The 19409-nt window shown below is 48.0% G+C and overlaps 1 long non-coding RNA gene across 3 annotated transcripts; it reads left to right on the top strand.

Annotated features, from left to right (window-relative positions):
• The first annotated feature begins 5200 nt into the window (after positions 1–5200).
• On the top strand, positions 5201–18113 carry LOC109492869. 3 transcript variants are annotated; one of them, XR_006587032.1, is made up of 4 exons: positions 5201–7336; positions 9882–9963; positions 13264–13637; positions 13717–14479. It is a non-coding gene; the product is annotated as an uncharacterized LOC109492869 (long non-coding RNA). The 3 variants fall into 3 exon arrangements; XR_006587033.1 differs by lacking the exons at positions 5201–7336; positions 9882–9963 and adding exons at positions 11893–12475; positions 17842–18113 and having other exon boundaries at positions 13717–14312; XR_002146830.3 differs by lacking the exons at positions 5201–7336; positions 9882–9963 and adding an exon at positions 11893–12475.
• The last annotated feature ends 1296 nt before the right edge of the window (positions 18114–19409 follow it).

The raw sequence follows: 19409 nt of genomic DNA, 5'->3' as shown, positions 1-19409 counted from the left end.
TGCGCGCTGCCGTGAACGGTAGAGACGATCCCGCCGGGAGCTGCGTCCCACTCGAGCCAGTGCTCTGGGTGCCCTCAGGAGTTGTGTGTGACTGTGCTGCATGCGGGCACGGGCCGGGTGTGGGTCAGCGTGGCGCCTGGGAAGAAACCACATGTCTTTGGGGTGCCTGGCAGCCCCCGCCCTGCTCCCCACCATGGGTGCCTTAGTGGGCGTTCACCTCTCCCCGAGGGGTCACCCGCCCTGCTCTGGCACTGGGCCGTGGGCAAGCACAGAACTCGGACCCCAGATCCACGCGGCAGTGTCCTCCAGAGCAAGCTGAGTACGAGGTTAGGATTTTTCTGTGTGCCTGTTTGGAAGAAATAAGAAAAACACATTTACATTTTTTTTTTTTTTTTTTGTAATGTGTATATATTTTTGAGAGACAGAGCATGAGCAGGGGAGGGGCAGAGAGAGAGGGAGACACGGAATCTGAAGCAGGTCCGGGTTCCAAGCTGTCGGCACAGAGCCCGACGCAGGGCTCGAACTCACAAACCATGAGATCATGACCTGAGCCAAAGTCGGACGCTCAACCAACTGAGCCACCCAGGCGCCCCAAGAAAAACACATTTAAATTGTGTCCTCCAGGGGCGCCTGGGTGGCGCAGTCGGTTAAGCATCCGACTTCAGCCAGGTCACGATCTCGCGGTCCGTGAGTTCGAGCCCCGCGTCGGGCTCTGGGCTGATGGCTCAGAGCCTGGAGCCTGTTTCCGATTCTGTGTCTCCCTCTCTCTCTGCTCCTCCCCCGTTCATGCTCTGTCTCTCTCTGTCCCAAAAATAAATAAATGTTGAAAAAAAATTTTTTAAATTGTATCCTCCATATTAACAAATTCGTATTTCTGACTAGTGACCTGTCCAGTCCTTTGCCCTTTTTACACCTCTTGTACAAGGGGATTAAATAGCTGTCATCAGCTCAGTTACAGCCCCCTGCTTGTTCAGCACTGTGGGGGTGGGAGAGACATTCTGGAGTCTTTCAGAAAGTGTGTCAGAGTTAAATCACGGTGCTTCGTTTCTGTTTCAGGGTGTATCCCTGCATGTTCACACTGATTCGTGTCTGATTGAGCCTGACACTGTATGATTATTTCTCTTGAATTTTTGCAGCATCTCTGCAGAACTCTACTTTTTGAGTAGAACTGAAAAGAGGAAAACTTGTTATACATACAGTGGTAACAGTTCAGGCCTGTGGGTTGGGACACCTGTGGGCTCTCACTCCTGAAATAATCAATGTCCCCTGCCACAAGCCCACCTCCCAGGTGCTGGAGGTCAGCAAGGAGTGCTGTGCCCCACCCCTGTCATGTGGCCTAACTCCCAACTCCCAACTCCGTGGGACACAATGCAGCATCTCCTAAGCCTGTGCACTTCTAGAAGTGCCACCTAGCCAGATCAAGTGCCTTGCCTAACTGTTTGGGTTTTTTTCTTTTTTTTTTTTTTTTCGAGTTTTTCTTAACTTACTCTTAAATTCATTCAGCTAATAAGGGCCTGCTGAAGCGCTAGGTACTGGAAGAGCAGCAGTAAACGAAACAGGCAAATCAGATGCCGATGCACCTAAAACTCATTCTTCAGCAGAAGAGGGCAAAGAGGTTGTGGATCAAGCCTGCAGAAGTGTGTCCAGCACCGTCTAGGGTCACAGCTGCACAGCTGAGGATCCAGTGGCCGGCCCGCCAACTCAGGCTCACTGGGAAAAAGAGAAAGTTCCCTCAGCCAGCACAGCCCCCTGGTTCCAGCCCCTCTACAGGGTCTTTCCCTGCTGATTTGGCCTCTGTCCCTAGGACTTGGATTCTAGAAGGTGGGCACGGAGTGGAGGACACTCACTGGGTGTCCTGTGGCCCCTGGGAGAGGACGCTCCCATACTTACCCCACCTTCCATGTACAGTGTTACTAAGTGGACATTTAAGTCCAGGAAGATTTGTTCAGCTTCCGCTCTGTGCCAGGTGGTGTGCCCGCCTCAGAGAAAATCCCTGCATGCATGGGACTTACCATCTGGTCAGCCAGCTTGCCGTTAAGAGCCTGGGTTCCATGAACAGACTATCAGAATTCAAATCCCAATTTCCCCTTTCTTCCTGGTGCCCTTGAACTAATGATTTAACCTCTCTGCCTCATTGTATAAGATAGGAGTGCTATTTAGTGGTACCCAATTCATAGGGTCATTGTGGAATTTCAGTGTGATTATGCATGTAAGATCCACATATAGCGGCTGGCACAAAGGACACACTCATTAAGTATGGTCACAGTTATGGTGACTATCAGTATTTTTTATGAAAAACATGGTCTGAGAATTCAGAACTAAAACTCAAACTCCCAGGGTGCCTTGGCGGCTCAGTCAGTAGAGCGTCTGACTCGATTTCAGCTCGGATTGTGATCCCAGGGTTGTGGGATTGAGCCCCACGATGGGCTCCACACTGAGTGTGGAGCCTGCTTGAGATTCTCTCTCCCTCCACCCCTCCTCCCCTCACTCTGTCTCTCTAAAAGTAAAATATATCCTTAAAACATTTTTTTTTTTTTTTTTTTTTTTTTTAGTTAAAAAAATATATATATGGGGCACCTGCATGGCTCAGTCAAATAAGCTTCCAACTCTTGGTTTCAGCTCAGGTCATGATCTCATGGTTCGTGAGTTCGAGCCCTGCACTGTCAGTGTGGAGCCTGCTTGAGATTCCCTCTCTCCCTCTGTCTCTCCCCTGCTTGTACTCTCTCCCCCTCAAAATAAAAATTTTTTTTAAACGTTTGTCTATTTCTGAGAGAAAGCGTGAGCAGGGGAGGAGGGAGACACAGAATCTGAAGCAGGCTCCAGGCTCCGAGCTGTCAGCACAGAGCCCGACGTGAGGCTTGAACTCACAAACAGCGAGATCATGACCTGAGTCGAAGTTGGATGCTTAACCGACTGAGCCACCCAGGCACCCCGATGAACTTTAAAAATATAAATAAAACCCAAACTCTGATCCTTTTAATTCACCCAGATGGAGCTGTCCTTTGTGGCCTTGAGGATCCAGCCTCCCTAGTCATAACTTCTGCCCCACAGTCCACTTGATCAGTAGATCCAGGAAGTATATCATACCAGGGAGAAGGCTAGGGAAGGGGACTGACATTAGGCAGTCATATGACTGGGGCCTTGAACGTTTTACTTTAGGCCATAAAGTAAATGTGACCTCATTTTAAGAGTTGTGGGCAGTAAGACCAAAATAACTCAGAGTCTTTATAGAGGTGGATATTGATACATTTATTTATATGGGTTTATTAAACAATAGGGTGTCACAGGAGGTGCAACGTTTTTCTCTTTAAAAGGGAGGTGACCGGGGTGCCTGGGTGGCTCAGTTGCTTACATATCTGACTTCAGCTCAGGTCATGATCTCGTGGTTCGTGAGTTCAAGCCCTGCATTGGGCTCTGCACTGACAGCTTCTAATCCTCTATCTCCCTCTCTCTGCCCCTTCCCTGCTCGCTCTTTCTCGAAAATAAAGTAGAAAAACATTACAAAACGAGAGGTTACCATTTAAAAGCCTTCCGCAAAGAATATGTTAAGAAACCGGCAGTAACAGTTGCCTCTGGCAATGGAAGCAATGACGGAGGATGGAGGTATTTTTCACACTGTGTTCTGTTGGGCTTTTCTAATTTCGTGCTTTCTGAAGGTATTGCCATTTTTTTAAATCAATATCTGATGGTAACGAAGTCGTGTTGGAAAGTGCTCAGGTGTTTTGAAAGTAGTGGAGTGGTGGGCTCCCAGTTACTCAAACAGCAAGTACACACCAGATACGCAGGGGGGACACGGTCACTGGGATGAGGTGACAAAGATGTCTTCAGTTGACACGGCCTTAAATCTCCAAGATTTTCAGGATGCCTGGGGGGCTCGGTTGAGCATCCAACTTTGGCTCAGGTCGTGGTCTCACAGTCCGTGAGTTCCAGCCCCGCAGCGGGCTCTGCGCAGTCAGCAAGGAGCCTTCTTTGGATCTTCTGTTCCCCTCTCTCTCTCTGCACCCCACCCGATGCTTATGCTCTCTCTCTCTCAAAAATAAACCTTTAAGAAAGAAACCCCCCACGATTTTCTCTTCTGACATAAGAAGACCGTAGTGGGCGTTGCAGGGCTGAAACGGCACTTGCACGAAGCTGTCAGACCCGGGCCCTGCTCCTCCCCTTGTACCAGCTCTGGTTTATGGCCCTGAACTCATCCTTCATGATCCAAGGCGGCCCCTCCATTTCCTGACATTCTAGCCAGAAGACAAGGGGAAAGAGAGGCATAGCACTTCCTTTAAGGAAAGTTCCCAAAAGCTGCATGACGTTTCTGTTTCCATCCCTTCCGCCAGAACTAACCGAACCTAGCTCCAAGGGAAGCTGGCAAATGCCGCTGGGGTTCTGGGTGGCCGTGTGCCTAGCGAAGATAACCGGAGGAACAGGAAGTGGGCAACAATCGTGTCTCTGCTTCTGGTGTATCAGGACCTTCAGGGTTTTGTTGTTGTTAATTCGTTGTTTTGATTGACAAAGGTCCACAAGTCCCCCTGAACCCCTCAGAACAGAATGTTGCTGGGGCAGGTGGGACCAAGGAACCTCTTCCTCTTCAGAAGAAACGGACCGAGACCCTGACCCCTCCATTCCCCCTGTTCTTTTCCCCTTCTGGCAAATTTTACACCTGACAGTTTTTCTTTTGGCTTTTTGGCTTGGTTTTTTTGTTTTGTTTTTTAATAAACTGATATTGAAATTAGATCACATTCCCTTAGCAGGCTGTTCAAAGTGTTTCTGGGCTCTTGGAGAATATAACTCAAACATTCATTCAGTAGCCCTGATGATTGCTCGCCTGCTACCAGGTGCTGGGTGGAGAATGTGGGCAAAATTTCCATGGCCCCTTACCTTGTTGACTTAATCCAGTCACAGCACTCTCCAGCAGAAACAAATGTAACCTTAAATTTTCTAGCATCCATACATTTTTTTAAAATGGTAAGCTTAATGTCAACGATATATTTTATTTAACTCAACACATCCAAAATAAATATTTTTATTTACGTAATCAATTTAAAATTTATGAGATATTTTACTCTCTTCATGCTAAGTTTTCAAAATCCAGTGTATTTTTTTTTTAATGTTTATTTATTTTTGAGAGAGAGAGCAGGGGAGGGGCAGAGGAAAAGGGAGACAGAGGATCCAAAGCAGGCTCCAGGCTCTGAGCTATCAGCACAGAGCCTGATGTGGGGCTCGAACCCACGAACTGTGAGATCATGACCTGAGGGGGAATCGGACACTTAACCGACTGAGCCACCCAGGTGCCCCATAATCCACTGTATGTTTTATACTTAACAGCACATCCCAAGTTCCATGTGTGCAATAGCCACATGTGGCTGGTGGCTATCGTATTAAGACTGGAAAGCATGGGTTAGTGGAAGAAGAGAGACCGTAAATGGTACGCAATCATGTGCTGTGCTGAGCCAGGGAAGAGCTACAGTAATGAAGAAGAATGTAGAGCCGGTGGTCTGAGCGGGCCTCAGAGCAGGGGCCACCTGAAGGATGAGAAGAGCAAGGGCGACGGCTCCCGGAAGAGGGACTGGTGCACAGGGAGGCCCTGGGGAAGGGGAGCCTGGCCCGTTCAAGGGCCAAGGGCCACCAGCAGGAAGCCAGTGACGTCCTCTCCAGAAACTTCTAACCAGTATCTGAGCTGAGCCCAGGCCCAGGGAGTTTCCACCGACTTCTGTGCCTTCTGAGGCTAGCCACTCGGCTCCCCCCAGTCACTGTCCAAGGAGCTTTCTGGTGAACGTCTATCTCTTGGGGTTTGGAAGTGTCCAGAAGGCATTTTCTGTGGCCTCTTCACCTGGCCCCAAACCCAAGTCCTATTAGAAGGTGGACGATCCACACTCTGAAAAGGCAGAGGGAGCCTCGCGGAGAAAGACCGAATCCCACAGCCTCCGTCAGAAGCTTTTTGGCACAGAGTTTGCTCCGTGTTCACAGTGCACCTGGGGCCTGTACTTCCATACTCCTTTCCTGGAGGAGGGATTGCCTCCAAGGGAAGCCAGGGGTGAGGAGAATCATGCCCCTGTCCCCTGCAGTCACTTCAACACCAAACAACAGGCCTGACCAATTCACCCCATACAGGTCGGGGAGCATATCGTAACCACCTGAGGCTGGCATGAGAAGTAAACTTGACCAGACTCCCGGCTAGACTACACCAGTCTCCCAGGTGCTCAAGGCAAGCAATGTATTCAGCCTTCAGTAAGACAGCGCTCAGGCTCCGTGTGAATTTACAGAGGGGCCAAGAACTCCACGGGTCCGGCAGAAATGGTCTTGGTCTGAGCAAGCCAAGACCCACCCTGCCTGGGTTGGCCGCCTCACCTGCTTTCCCTCCCTCCCAGTTTCCCAGTCCACAAACCACCATCTGGCCTGCGTATTTTAATTATTTTGCTAATTGTGTCTCCCCCCAGTGGAATGCAGGCTCCACGAGGATGGGTAGTTCCTTTTGTTTTAATCGCCCACTGTGTCCTCCGGGCTTAGCATGGTGCCTGGCACGTAGTGGGTGGAATAAATGAAGTGGATTCAGTCTTGAATTCCCTCTTAGTATTCAGCATCAAGGAGTGAGGCCCTTGGAGCCCAGCAGCCTGGATTTCTATCTCTGCTCACTTTGCAGCTTCCTCGAAGCTGCCCGGAGCCCCGAGCCCACAGGCCCGTTAAGGGTGTCCTCGCTGCAGGGTCTCTGTCCAAGGACTGTCGTCTCCCACTTTTCCCCCACCAAAGGCTCAATTCCACCTTTGCCCAGGGCGGGCCCCTCGCAGCGCGCTGGAACCGGGGCAAGTGGCTGATGAGCACCTCCCCGCCTCCCATTCCTGTCTGCAGGCCTGGGCCCCAACCCTGGCCCCAAACAGAAGAGTCGGAGCCAAACACTTCCAGCATATACCACCATGGGTGATTTATTTAAGGGTCTCCAAATAATCACTTAAGTGTCACCATGGCAACCTGAAGAGTTGCCATGGAGATTGGAGCAGGAAACGTCCCCATGGAGACCCCTGGGAGACTCTCTAGGAAATCATTACCAGGTGGATGGGGCTTGAGAAGGGGGAGCTGGGCACATGAGGGAGCCCCACGGTTCTGTGTACTGGCAGGAGGAGGGGGTGAAAGGGCAGGGTGGGAAAGACCAGCCTGGGAAGGCAGGCAAGTTAATGATCTCCACCAAGTCTAGGGTCCCGTGTGATAAAGAACTACCGTATGCACAGAATCCATCTGACGGGAAAGTCGGGAAACTAGAAACTTTGGTGGCCCCAAAGAAGGGGGTGAGGGAGAGAGACTTATTCGTCACGTGTGCTCCTTTGTGTACTGTCGGACTTTGTTTTGTCAGGTATGTAAATATTAAATATTCCAAAACTAAAATTAAATAAGTTATTTACAGAGCATTTACTACATTCAATATTTATACCCTCAAAACAACTCCATAAGGTTAGGTATCAATCCCACAACACAGATGGGCAAACTGGGGTTCAGAAAGCAGCCCACCATCACACAGATCAGTGGGAATTAAACCCAGAGCTCTCCAGCACCCCCAGCATGTCTGAGTTCTCTGATCTGCCTCTGGCCCGCTGAGCACTGTTAGGTGACTGTCACGCCCCTGGACCTCAGTGTCTTCCCCTGCAACAGTTGGGCGGTGGGGACTGGGTGAAAGCTAAAGTCCTGCTATAGCGCTGGCATCGTGTGACTGGGGGCTCTTTGGAAGGGTTTCTGAGAACGATCACCAGAGTCCTTCTCTTCCTCCCCCTTTCCCTCAGCCACTCTCCAGTCCCCATCCACAGCAGTGCATTTTCAGGGTTCCAAAGGAAACACTTCACTCAGAGCCAAGCCAGAGGGACCTTTGAAGAAGCTCTATATTCCCTCTTAGCAGAGGAGGAGGGTGTGGCCCAAGAGAGGGAAGGTGACCCACCAGGCAAATACAAACCCAAACCGTGACCTATCTCCACGCACCCATTAGGGTGGTTATCATGGAAACAAAACAAAACAAAACAAAACAAAACAAAAGATGAACCAGGACAAGTGTCTGGAAAGATGTTGAGAAATTAGAACCTTCATACGCTACTAGTGGGGAGATTGGAACCTACATACACAAATGGCTATCAAATGGTTCAGCTGTGTCTCAGCTCAGGCTGCTATAACAAAATCCCATTGACTGGGTAGTTTAAACAACAGACACTTATGGGGCACCTGGGTGGCTCGGTCAGTTAAATGTCTGACTTCGGCTCAGGTCATGATCTCATGGCTTGTGAGTTCGAGCCCTGCATCGGGCTCTGTGCTGACAGCCAGGAGCCTGGAGCCTGCAGCCTGCTTCGCACTCTCTCTCTCAAAAACAAATAAACATTTAAAAATAATAACAACAAAATAAACAACACACACCTCTTTCTCACAGTTCTGGACACTGAGAAGTCCAAGATCAAAGTGCCACTATATTCAGTTCTTCATGAGGGCCCATGTACAGACAGCCACCTGCTTGAGGTATCCTCACATGGTGGAGGGAGAAGCTCGGGTGTCTCTTTTCTTCCTATAAGGGCTCGAATCCCATCATGGAGCTCCACCCTCATGGCCTCATCTAAATGTAATTACCTCCCCAAAACCTCACCTCCTAATAGCATCACATTGGGGGTGATGGCTTCAACCATTAATTTAGTGGGGGGATGGACGCAAACATTCAGTCCATGAAAAAAATTCTAGAAAACAGTCTGGCAGTTGCTCAAAGGGTTAAACATAGGCATCACATGGCTCAGCAATTCTGCACCTAGGGTGTATCCCCAAGAGGGTTCAAAACATGGGTTAATGCAAAAACAGGGACATGAATGTTCACGGTGCCATTCTACAAAATAGTCAAAAAGTGGAAAGGACCCAAATGTCCATCAGTGGATGAGTGGATAAACAAAATGTGGCACATCCACAAATGGAATGTTATTTGGCCATAAAAAGGGATCAAAATATTGACCTACGCTACAATGCGGGTGATCCTTGAGAAGGTCATGCTAAGGGAAAGAAGCCACTCGCAAAGCACTACACAGAACCACATACCATATATGTGATGGCACTTACATGAAACAGGGGTATCTCTCAAGACAGAAAGTAAGTTAGCGCCTGCTCGGGGCAGGGGAAGGGGGGGGTGGCGGGGAAGATTGGGTGGTGACTGCTAATGGGTGTGGGGTTTCTTCCGGGGTGGTGAAAATGTTCTCAAATTGACTGTGATGATAGGTGCACGACTTTCGGAGTATTCTAAAAGTCACTAAATTGTATACTTTAAGTGGGTACATTGTATGCTACGTGGATAATATCTCAATAAAGCTGTTTAAACAAGAGAGTGAGAGGGAAAGTACTAACCCAAGGTCGCACAACCACTAGTGGCTGCTTTGGGGTCCCGGCTCCCGGCGAGCCTCCTCGCACCCGTTCTCTTTAGGAGGGCCAGTAGGGCTTCTCAGGCTGTTTCTGAAATGAGTGGGCGCCATGTGCTGGGGGCTTCAGATCGTGCCCTCCTCCCCACGGCCCTCAGCCAGACCATCATTCTTTAACAAATGGGGCAACCTCAAGATTTCATTTAGAGAAAGGGGTCCACTGTCAAAAGGAAAGAAAAGTAAAAGTTTGAAAGCCACTGACCAGAGAAAGTATTAAGTAGGGATGGCAAAGTGATTAAGAACCTAGCCACTGACCTTGTAGGAAGCCTGTCTTTTTATTTTGATGCTTTGATATCCTGGGGCCTTGCTGACCCTGGAGAGACTACCCCTTCCAGGACTAGCCAATTCCTGGAGATAAAGGATTGTCCTGGGAGTGCACTTTTCATATGCAAACCAACTGATTTAGAGCCCATATCCCAATCACCCTTTTTTTTTTTAATACATATAAGTTTTTTGTGTTTTTTTTAGGTAATCTCTACACCCAACATGGGGCTTGAACTTGCAACCCTGAGATCCAGAGTCACATACTCCCATCGACTGAGCCCGCCAGGTACCCCAATAGCCTTGTTGTTACACTCAGCCACTATTCCCCTGCCCTAATCACCCCAGGGCCAGGTGCCAGACAACGAGGGACAGCCCTATGTCCCAGAGCCACTGACACTATTCAAACTAGACAATCTTGAATGTGCTCACCCCACCTTGCCCATCCTTCCTGCAGAAACCACAACAAAGGGTCTCAGCCATGTTTCCCCTTCCCCACCTGCCTTCTGGTGCTTCCCAGTGTGCCCCTGTATGGCACGTCCCCTCCTCTTGGGAACTGTGAGTAACATACTCTCTTTTCTTTTTACTGAGGAATAATTGACATATGCCATTACATTCGTTTCAGGTGCACAACATAATGATTCAATATTTGTGTACGTGGAAAATGATCACCACATGGGGCGCCTGGGTGGCTCAGTTGGTTAAGCGTCCGACTTCGGCTCAGGTCACGATCTCACGGTCCATGAGTTCGAGCCCCGCATCGGGCTCTGGGCTGATGGCTCGGAGCCTGGAGCCTGCTTCCGATTCTATGTCTCCCTCTCTTTCTGACCCTCCCTCGTTCATGCTCTGTCTCTCTCTGTCTCAAAAATAAATAAACATTAAAAAAAAAAAAAAAGAAAATGATCACCACAGTAAGTCTAGCTAACATCTGTCACCATGCATAATTATAAAACTTTTTTTCGGGGCGCCTGGGTGGCGCAGTCGGTTAAGCGTCCGACTTCAGCCAGGTCACGATCTCGCGGTCCGTGAGTTTGAGCCCCGCGTTGGGCTCTGGGCTGATGACTCAGAGCCTGGAGCCTGTTTCCGATTCTGTGTCTCCCTCTCTCTCTGCCCCTCCCCCGTTCATGCTCTGTCTCTCTCTATCCCAAAAATAAATAAAATGTTGAAAAAAAAATTTAAAAAAAACCTTTTTTTCACTTGTGATGAAAACTTTTAAAATCTACTCTCTTAGCAATTATTGTTAGCTACAGTCACCATGCTGGGCACACACACTACCTTTCCTAGGACAATTATCCCCCTATCTGTTGGCCTCACCATACCTAAATAAAAATGAGGTCTATGTTTTAAAGCAGGCCTCGTTCTGCTCTAAGTCTGCCTTGGCCCCCCGTGACCTCAAAGTCCTCCACCTCTGTGTCTCCCTGTGCTCCTCCACAAACCCAGGTTACCAGCTGGGCCGGGCTCAGGATCCTCACAGACCGGTGTTGTGTTTATAATCCACTGTGGCTTACAAAAGAAGGCTGTGCCAAGGGCCCGAGTGGGCACTCCAGTCCAGCTCCTGCTCTGCTTTTCAAGCTATGGGTGTGCCAGGAAAAAAGGGCATCGGTTCCTAATACATAAAAAGGCCCCGGTGGGTCAGCAGTGGCCCTCAGCCACCATATGGTGCTACTACCAGGACTGGTAGGGTTAAGAGTTGTGGAGTACCTAGAACAGCACCTAGCACGCCAGAAATAGTGTCATCATGGTCCCAGAAGGCAGGACAGGGTTCCTAGATACCGTGACGGTATCAAAGAAGGGTTCCATTCTTAAATTTTTTTTTTAATGTTTTTATTTATTTTTGAGAGAGAGAGAAACAGAGTGTGAGCAGGGGAGGGGCAGAGAGAGAGGGAGACACAGAATCTGAAGCAGGATTCCAGGCTCCAAGCTGTCAGCACAGGGCCCGATGCACATGGGCTCGAACTCACCAACTGTGAGATCATGACCTGAGCCGAAGTCGGACTGAGCCCCCCAGGCGCCCCAAGGAAGGGTTCCATTCTATTTTGCTTTTGGGGGATAAGGGGCCATGGGTGTACTTAAGCCGATGTCATTTAATTTTTTGAAAATTTTTAATGTTTATTTATTTTTGAGAGAGAGACAGAGCGTGAGTGGGGGAGGGGCAGAGAGAGAGGGAGACACAGAATCCGAAGCAGGCTCCAGGCTCCGAACTGTCAGCACAGAGCCCCACACGGGGCTCAAACTCCCAAACCGCGAGTTCATGACCTGAGCCGAAGTCGGACGCTTAACCGACTGAACCCCCCAGGCACCCCTAGCCGATGTCATTTAAATCTCAAAGGAAAGTGAACTGAGCTGACGCCCAGTCTACAAATGAACACATATTTGCACACCCACATTCATAGCAGCATTATTCACAAGAGCCAAAATGTGGAAGCAACCCAAGTGCCTGTTGACAGATGAATAAACAAAATGTGCACTATGAACACAATGGAATATTATTCAGCCTTAAAAAGGAAGGAAATTCTGACGCACGCTACAACCTAGATGAGCCTTGAGGACATTACACCAAGTGAAATAAGTCCGTCACCAAAAGACAGATCCTGTATAATTCTACTTATATTAGGTGCCTAGAAGAGTCAAATCCACAGACACAGAAGTAGAACGGTGGCTGCCAGGGGTTGAAGGGAGGGGGAAATGGGGAATTGTTGTTTAATGGACACTGAGTTTCAGTTTTTCCAGGATGAAAAAGTTTCGGAGATGGATGGTGTTGATGGCCACACAACAACGTGGATGGACTGAATGCCACCGAAGTATACACTTAAAAATAGTTTAAGTGATAGATTTTATGTAATGTATATTTTACCACAATTTCGTTTTAAAGGCACAGCCAAGTCATTTGCTAACAAATCCATACACAGGAGAGTAATGACCCTCGTCCTTTAGGAAAACTGCTCAGGGCAGTGGGGAGCGATCTTTAAAATCCTTCTCGACCATAGAGGAAGGGAAGGAAAAAATAAGTTACCAACAGAGAGGGAGGGAGGCAAACCATAAGAGACTCTTAAATACAGAGAACAAACTGAAGGTTGATGGGGAGGTGGGGGGTGGGGGCAGGAAAAATGGGTGATGGGCATTGAGGAGGGCACTTTTTGGGATGAGCACCGGGTGTTGTATATACAATGAACCATGGGAATCTACTCCCAAAGCCAAGACCACACTGTATACCCTGTATGTTAGCTAACATGACAATAAATTATTAAAATAATTTTAAACCGAAGAAGGGAAAAATAAATAATAAGTAAGTAAGTAAGTAAATAAAGTGCTTCTCCACTAGGCAGGTGGTAACATTTGTTTGGACCCCTCAGAGCCCGCAGAGGCCGAGCTCTCTGTCCGTGAGGTGCCTGGAATGTGAGGTTTCCTGCTCACACCAGCGATTTTATGTTTTATTTTCTTTCCTTTTTATTTGTATTCCAATATAGTTAACCTACAGTGTTGTATTAGTATGAGCTATTTTAAGTTAATCGCACGCACATAGATTCATGCTAATGTGACAGGAGAAAATGCTCTCTCTCTAATTTGCACTTGTCTGTTTTCTCCTGAGGTTCAACTTGTTGTTGACTGGTGGTTTTCATCTTTCACAAGTGGTCTGCTGTCGATGCTCCTAGAACAACCAGAAACACAAGTGCTTCCTGGTCCCCCTGGCACCTCAAACGTCATTGCCCTGTTTTTGAGAAGTCGCTAGTCTTGGACGTCAGGTGTCTCAGTCAGAATTCCTAGTGACAAGAAATAGAAACCAAATCCAGCTCACGATGTGGAAAAGTTTTGTTGTGTTTGTTTTTGGAAACGTATCAGGCAGCCCACAGAGTCGTCACAAAGGCGGGGAAGGCAGTGCAGGGATTCACGATGAGGAGATAAGCAAAAGGCAAGGGCAAACAGCAGCAGAGAACCAACGGGGCCGCACCCCTGCATGGTCTGGTGAGGGCCCGGGCGCCTTGCTGGGGGGCCTGGTGCCGCCTTGGCCCTACTGCTAAGACTCTCCATTCTCCCCTTGCAGGGCAACCGGTTGACCACACTGGCCACCAAGGACCAACGACAGGGGTAGTAAGGGTCTGTCATTCCTGTCCTGGGGAACAGGAGACAAGGAAATGCCTTCACTTGATGGAGGAAGGAGAGATTTAGATGCTGGGCCGTCCAGAAGATGAGAAACACCAAGTACTTTGTGTCCATAAGAGTAGCAATCAACAGCCGCTGTTTATCGGGTTTTGCTGATAGGGTTATGCAGCAAGAACCCCGGTGAACATGTCAAATGTTGGCATTAACTCTTCAAATGATCCTGTAACAGGTATGCTTGTTCCTGTTTTGTAAGTGAAAAAACTGAGGCCCAGAGTGGTTCTTTCACTTTTCCAGGGCAGACATAAATGTTGGAACCAGAAAACAAACCCAGTTCCATCTGACTCTAAAGTCACCAGGCTTTCTACGTGGTTGACCAGTCACAACACCTGCCTCCCCTGGAGTGGCCAGAGGCCACCCAGAGAGCACGTAGCAGAGTGTGACCCCGGAGCCTCCGGCTAGATCTGCTCTGTCAGGATCTCTGGATGCTCTTCAAGGTCCGGGAAGGCTCCAAACACAACCACTCCCCACCTGATTGATGTAAGGAAGCTTTTGCCGGGGTGTTTTCTTCATGTTCTCTTATTTAGCCAGGAAGAAATGTATAGAATGTGTATTTAAAAAAATATTTTTGCCAGGGGGGTGGCGCCCGGGTGGCTCAGTCAGTTGAGTGCCCAACTTCAGCTCAGGTCATGATCTCCCTGCTTGTGAGTTCGAGCCCCACGTCAGGCTCTGTGCTCAGAGCCTGGAGCCTGCTTTGGATTCTGTGTCTCCCTCTCTCTGTCTGCCCCTTTCCCACTCACACTCTGTCTCTCTCAAAAATAAATAAACGTTGAAAAAAAAATTTTTAAATAATAAAATAAAATAAATATTTGGGGGGCACCTGGGTGGTTCAGTCTGGTTGAGCATTCAACTCTTTTTTTTTTTTAACGCTTATTTATTTTTGAGACAGAGAGAGAGAGAGAGAGAGAGCATGAACGGGGGAGGGGCAGAGAGAAAGGGAGACACAGAATCGGAAACAGGCTCCAGGCTCTGAGCCATCAGCACAGAGCCCGACGCGGGGCTTGAACTCACAGACCGCGAGATCATGACCTGAGCCGAAGTCGGACGCTTCACCGACTGAGCCACCCAGGCGCCCCAGAGCATTCAACTCTTGATTTCAGTTAGGGTCACGATCTCATGGTTGGTGAGTTCCAGGCCCACGTCGGGCTCTGTACTGACAGTGCAGAGCCTGCTTGGGATTCTCTCTCTCCCTCTTTCTCTGTCTCTCCTACTTTCTTTTTCTCTCCCAAAAATAAATAAATAAACTTAAAAAAAAAAAGATATTATAAACTTCTGTTTCCAGGTATGATGGAATAGTTGGAATCACATGTATCCTTTCCTGCCCCTGGTGTAAGCAACTGTAGAAGCTGGACCAAGTATACGAAACAACTCTCTGCCCACATGAGACACCGAGTGTGAGGCTGTGCTTGTTAAGAGAAAGTTTGCCTCAGTGGTCACCTTGCGGATATTTTCTTTTTTTCTTTTTCATTCTTTCAATGTTTATTTAGTTTTGAGAAAGACAGAGACAGAGCATGAGCAGGGGAGGGGCAGAGAGAGAGGGAGACACAGAATCCAAAGCAGGCTCCAGGCTCTGAGCTGTCAGCACAGAGCCCAACGTGGGGCTTGAACTCACGGACCAAGAGATCCTGACCTGAGCCAAAGTTGGATGCTTAACGGACTGAGCCACCCAGGCGCCCTGAGGACATTTTCTAAACTGTGGAAAATAGTGTCCAAGGAGACAATGGCCGTCTCGTTTGGTTGGGAAAGCAGATCAGCGTGCAAGGCTGCCAAGGCAAGGGGTATGGTGAGGAGATACAGAAAAGGAGACTCTCCCCCCAAAATTTACATTACAATCCCCCTTGGGGGCATAGGAAGCTTTCTGAGGTGATGGGAATATTCTATATTTTGGTTGTGATGAAGGTCATACAGCTGTTTACATTTGTCAAGATTGTACTCTTAAACGAGCGAATGTTCTTGTAAGTAAATCAATATCTTGTGTTTTAAATCAGTAGAGTTGATTATTTCAGAATCCCCCTTGAAGCTTGGCTGACCCCTAAACCAACCCACCCAGAGCGCCAGACTCGGGAACAGAGCAGAGAATCAGCCTCTGCAGCTGGACAGCTGAGTGGAGATTTCTAGCTGCCCAGCACCGGGACAGCTGGAGTCTGGCCCCAGCCACAGTAGACAGACCTTGGCAAAGACCTAAGCGGTCTTTCGGCTGAGACCCTACAAGGACCATGAACGTGTAGAAAGGGCCAGGCGTTAGGAAGGGAATGGAGCCTGGAGCCGGCAACACAACTCAATTTTGGAAGCTGGAAAACTAATGAGTGGCAACGAATTCAGCAGGTCCGTGAAGGCTGAATCCTAAATCGCAGGCAGGGGGAGAAGCGAAAGGCAGCTAGGTTTACTATGTGGAATCTCCAAAAGGCTCAGGAATCAGTGGCGCAAGAATTAGCAGTGAGGTTCAGGCTAAGAACAAGAGAATTGTTTGAGAATTTAAGAAGAGACTAGACGCCCCAAATACCCACTCCTATTCTACCATCTAAACTACTGTGTAACACTAAAAGTTTATTTTCAGGAGAAAGTAAACCAGAGGGTCTCAGATTAGGAGATATTGGGCTAAACCAGGCGTGGGGTTCTGTACCTAAAGTGTGGGATTAAGCACGCTGACACTTTGGCTCAGGTCATGATCTCACAGCTCGTGAGTTTGAGCCCTGCATCAGGCTCACTGCTGACAGTGCAGAGGCCACTTTGGATCTTCTGTCTCCCTCTCTCTCTGCCCTCACCTGCTCATGCTCTCTCTCTCAAAAATAAACACTAAAAAAAAATTACTTGAAACAGTTTTCTCCAAATTGAAGGACATACAGGGGTGCCTGGGTGCCTCAGTAGGTTAAACACCCAACTTTGGTCCAGCTCATGATCTCACAGTTCATGAGTGTGAGCTGTGCATCCGGCTATCTGCTGACAGCTCAGAGCCTCCTTCAGACCCTCGGTCCCCTCTCTCAGCCCCTCCCCCACTCTCTGTCTCTGTCAAAAATAAACATTTAAGAAAAAGGGGGGGACCCACAAAGGAGCACCCGGCCAGCTCAGTCAGTAGAACATGTGACTCTCGATCTTGGGGTTGTTGGATTCAAGTCCCACGTTGGGTGTTACTTAAAATAAGTTTTGTTTTGTTTGTTTGTGTTTTTAGAGCACAAGCTGGAGAGAGTGATGGGGCGGGGGGGAGAGAGAGAGAGAGAATCTTAAGCAGGTTTCATACTCAGTGTGGAACTGGATATGGGGCTAAATCCCACAACCCTGGGATCATGACCTGAGCCGAAGAGTTGAAGTTGGAGGCTCAACGACTTAGCCACTGAAGTGCCCCCAAAATAAAATCTTTAAAAAATAAAAATAAATAACAAATAAGTGAAAAATAAAAGGACCTACCAAATACCTGACACAATGGATGAAAACAGAACCACATCAAGAAAAATCATCATAATCCAGAACACAGAAGACAAAAAGAAGGTTCTACAAATTTCCAAAGGGATAGAGGAACCGGTCAGATTTAAGAATGGCTTGGGGAACCTGAGTGACTCAGTCTGTTAAGTGTCTGACTTCAGCTCGGGTCATGATCTCATGGTTCTTGAGTTCGAGCCCCACATCAGGTTCTGTACTGACCACTCAGAGCCTGGAGCCTGCTTCGGATTCTTTGTCTCCTTCTCTCCCTGCCCCTCCTCTCACACTGTTTCTCTCCCTCTCTCAAAAATAAACATTGGGGCGCCTGGGTGGCGCAGTCGGTTAAGCGTCCGACTTCAGCCAGGTCACGATCTCGCGGTCCGTGAGTTCGAGCCCCGTGTCGGGCTCTGGGCTGATGGCTCGGAGCCTGGAGCCTGTTTCCGATTCTGTGTCTCCCTCTCTCTCTGCCCCTCCCCCGTTCATGCTCTGTCTCTCTCTCTCTCTCCCCAAAAAAATAAACGTTGAAAAAAAATTAAAAAATAAATAATAAATAAAATAAAATAAATAAACATTAAATTTTGTTTTAAAAAAGAAAGAAGAATGACTTGAATGTCTCAAAAGAAGCACCACAAGTCAGAAGACATGTAAGGAATGTTCTCAAAATTCTGAACGTAAGTTATCCCCAACTTAAAATTTCATACCCAACCAAGTTATCAATCAAATTTGAAAGTAGAAAAAGGCATTTTCAGTCATTTAAGATCAAAAAAGCTTCTGGGGCTCCTGCGTGGCTCAGTCCGTTAAGCATCTGACTCTTGGTTTCGGCTCAGGTCATGATCTCATGATTTGTGAGTTCAAGCCCCGCACTGACCTTGTAGAGCCTGCTTGAGACTCTCTCTCTCTCTCTCTCTCTCTCTCTCTCTCTGCCTCTCCCCAGTTCATACTCTCTCCCTCTCTCTGTCTCAAAATAAATAAATAAACTTGAAAAAAAAATTTTAAAGATCAAAAAAGTTTTTTTTTTCTTTCCTGACAGGGCAAAGCCTGCTTGGGATCCTCTCCCTCTCTCCCTCTCCCCCTCCCTGCTTGTGCTCTCTCTCCTTCTTTTCCCTCTCTCAAAATAAATAAATTAAAAAAAAAATTGGTCTCATGTACTTAGTTAGAAATGCTGCTGGAGGATATGTTTCACCAGAATAAGTCAATAAACCAAGAAAAAGACAACTGAGGGGAGCCCAGCTGGCTTAGTCAGCAAAGCATGCAGCTCTTGATCTTGAGGTTGTGAGTTCAAGCCCCACATTGGGCCTAGAGATTGCTTTAAAAAAAAAAAAAAATAGAGACAGACCAAGGAAACTAGGAATCTGACCCAGGAGAGAAGTGTAGAGAGAATCCCAGAGGATACTTCTGCAGGCAGCCTGACTACAGGAGGAAAGCAGTGTAACAGGCCTAGAGGGCAAACAGCCCAACTCAGGTTAGGTCAGAAAACTCCAGGAGAGATTTCATGAAGGAAATTCAACTGGGTGTGGGGGGGGGGGGGTGCGCCTGGGTGGCTCAGTCAGTTAAGCGTCCGACTCTTCATTTTGGCTCAAGTCATGATCTCACGGTTTGTGAGTTTGAGCCCACATGGGGCTCTGCACTGACAGTGAGGAGCCTGCCTGGGATTCTCTCCCTCCCCCTCTCTCTGCCCCTCCCCTGCTTGCTCTAGGTATCTTTCTCAAAATAAAAGCAAACTTTAAAGAAAAAAAAAAAAATGGAAATTAACTGGTAGACTATCATCTGAATTTAGTGAGGGGAGATTTCAACAACTGATAGAGTTTGGCATTGAGTACAAAGAAAATGAAGCAAATGAGGGGGCAGGGTGGATAATTATTCCCTCCAGGAAAAAATGAAAAACTTGTGCATGAAATGGGAAGTAATCACAGTCTATCCATAGCTCGTGGTATAAACGCATGGGAATAGCGTTTATCTAGTACCAGTACCGTCAACACCTACTGCTGTTCTAACCAGATTAGCATATGGCGACACTGGAAGGATGGGGGCCAAAAGAGTGAGTGGGTTGTTGGGAGTAAGAACGAGCCATAGAAATTGAAGGTGGCTTCGCCGACGAGGGAGAAGGCTCTTTTTCCTAAGTCTTGCGCCACCCTTTGACTCTTTGAGCTGTGTGAATGA

The sequence above is a fragment of the Felis catus genome, chromosome D2 (genome assembly GCF_018350175.1).
Source record: "Felis catus isolate Fca126 chromosome D2, F.catus_Fca126_mat1.0, whole genome shotgun sequence".
Taxonomy (NCBI): Eukaryota; Metazoa; Chordata; class Mammalia; order Carnivora; family Felidae; genus Felis; species Felis catus.
This window is presented reverse-complemented; position numbering and strand designations above follow the sequence as displayed.